At 34.8% G+C, this 2638-nt stretch overlaps 1 pseudogene across 1 annotated transcript; it reads left to right on the top strand.

The window, feature by feature from the left end:
• Window positions 1–3: 3 nt before the first annotated feature.
• LOC105808460 lies at window positions 4–2274 on the top strand (annotated as a pseudogene). Its single transcript, XR_001137384.1, has one exon. The product of XR_001137384.1 is annotated as a disks large-associated protein 5 pseudogene (transcript).
• Window positions 2275–2638: the final 364 nt, after the last annotated feature.

Below are 2638 nucleotides of genomic sequence, written 5' to 3'. Positions count from 1 at the left end.
AAATTGAAAGAGCAGAAAGAGAAAGTTAAATGAGGAGTATTTAAAGTGGGTCTTTATAGACCTGATATGACTTATTTTGTTTCATCAAACCAGAATGCTATGAAAGCTGAGCCAAAAAAGGCTATTTCACTTTCTGTACAGATTATAAGGCAGAAGGCCAAGGACCAGATGGAGCAGACTGATAATGGGAGTGACGTTCAAGCAATACAACCTGGTCAAAGGCAAACTTCTGAAAAGAAAGTGTTGGACAAAGAGAAAAGAGTTGTACAGCCTGCAGTACCCACGTCAGTGAGAATGACTCTATCAGCTACTCAAGCAGAAAAGCAGATTGCTGGAATAGTCTCATCTACCACCGCAAGAAAGCCAGTCTCAAGAGCTACTAATGATAATGAATCAGAAAGAAAGGCACCAAATAAAGGAAGACCCACCAAAATGATAGAAACAAAACCTGACAAGGGTATTTCTTGTAAAGTTGATAGTGAAGAAAATACTTTGGATTCAAAAACTAGTAGGACAAATGGAATAGATCCAAATGGAATCTCATCAAAAATGGAAAACTTACCTAAGGTAAATACTGCAAAAATGAAAAGGAAGAATTCCTTTGCACCTAAAGATATTATGTTTAGCCACCAGATGGTCTGAAGACCTATAAAGTAACACCCATGACTCCCAGGAGTGCCAATGCTTTCTTCACACCCAGTTATAAGTGGACCCCTTTGAAAACAGAAGATGACAAGACTCAAGAAGCAACAAAAAAAATTTTGGCACTAAAATGTAAAATTTATGCTACCAAGACAGTACAGCAATATTCAAATAAATTACAATGTCCTTTGAGTTCTCTAACAGTTTGGAATGAAGAACATGTCTTAAATCATAATGAAACTATTACTAAAAATCCAAATGCCTTCTTATAAAAGAGGTCTCATCACTTGAAACAAATGAAAGACAGATATCTCAGCCACAACATGATGTGCCATATTTCAGAAATATCCTCCAGTCAGAGACTACAAAATTAACTTCACACTGCCTTGAGTGGGACAAGAAGCTTGAATTGGACATTCCAGATGACACTAAAGATCTTATTCGCACAGCAGTTGGTCAAACAAGACTGCTTATGAAGAAAGGTTCAAACAATTTGAAGGACTAATGTATGATTATGAATATAACCAAGATGAAAAGGGGACTACCTGTACAGATCTGGATGGACTGTGGGATATGATTAGTTTTCAGGTAGAAGATATAAACCAGAAATTCAACAATCTGACCAAAGTTGAGGAATCTGGGTGGCAAAACACAATTGCATAAGCAAAAAATCTCTCGGAAAGAAATTGTCTCAGGTATAGCAAGTAAACCAAAACAGGATGATAATGGAAGAATTGCAGCTGGAAATCGCCTAGCTGCCATAAAAAAAATGCAATGAAAGAGAAAATTAAACAGGAAGAACATGCTGAGGCAGCAGCCTCTGTAATACCAAAGGAAGTTGATAAAATAGTGTTCGATGCTGGATTTTTCAGAGTTGAAAGTCCCATTAAATCATTCTCAGGACTTTCTATCTCTACTGAACATCCTTCTCAAAAACTTAGAACACCTAAGTCTATCAGCAAAGCTGTGTCTCCGAACAGGGACGCAGTGGGCCTCATAAGACAAACTACATCACCAGAGAATCCTGATCCTCAGAATATCAAAAATGAACGTGATGATAAGAATATTTGTTTTCAATTATTTCTGAAAGGAGGAATAGCATAGTGGGAGATGCTTAGGGTCCTGGATTACAAGGTTTAATTGAAGTGAACCATGATGAAAATAAGATAAACTGAGATGGATTATTTATCCAGTGAAAGAATGAGTTTGACTGTTCTTGTCGGTGGAGTAGCAGTTGATATTAATACTAACAAAAAAGAAGAAATTTCAGATGTTGTAGAAGGAATGGAACTGAATTCTTCAATTACATCACATGATGTTTTGATGAGTAGCCCTGAAAAAAATATACCATCACAAAATAATATCTCACAAGAAGAAGAAACTAAAATTTCTCAATCAGTACTATTTGATAATAAAAGTCTCACTACTGAATGCCACCTTTTTGATTCACTAGGCCTAAACTGCAGTAATCCATTCACTGAGCTGGAGGGGAGACATCAAGAACATTCCAGACACATTTCCTTTGGTAGTAACCTGATTACCTTTTCACCTCTAAGGCCTCCTGTGGAGAACCAGAAGAATTTTGAATTTAAAAATAAGTCAAAACGTTTTTCTTCATATTATCAATGCTGAGATATATTCTTAGACTATTAAAAATTTGAAGAATATGTTTGTTTTCATTTCTGTTCAATCCACTTAAATAATATCACATAATGTTTTTAATATTCAGTATTCATCGAAGTGTCTTTTAGATTATAATAATCTTTCTCAAGGGAAGTGGGGATATTTTGTACATTAACCATGAAGAATAAAAAATGTACCTTGCCTTGTTTTCTTGTTTAAAATGTATAAGTTTAAAGCTAAGTACACTTACTTACAGCTTATAAATGTTCTTTAGCGTAATTGAAATATATTAAATTTTGACAGAATTAAAAAAAAGAAAATGATTATTTAATTACACATTTTTCACTCCTAGTTGCAGTCAGTTAAGTTAAAT

The sequence above is a fragment of the Propithecus coquereli genome, unplaced genomic scaffold (assembly GCF_000956105.1).
Source record: "Propithecus coquereli isolate 6110/MARCELLA unplaced genomic scaffold, Pcoq_1.0 Scaffold174, whole genome shotgun sequence".
NCBI classification, from domain to species: domain Eukaryota; kingdom Metazoa; phylum Chordata; class Mammalia; order Primates; family Indriidae; genus Propithecus; species Propithecus coquereli.
This window is presented reverse-complemented; position numbering and strand designations above follow the sequence as displayed.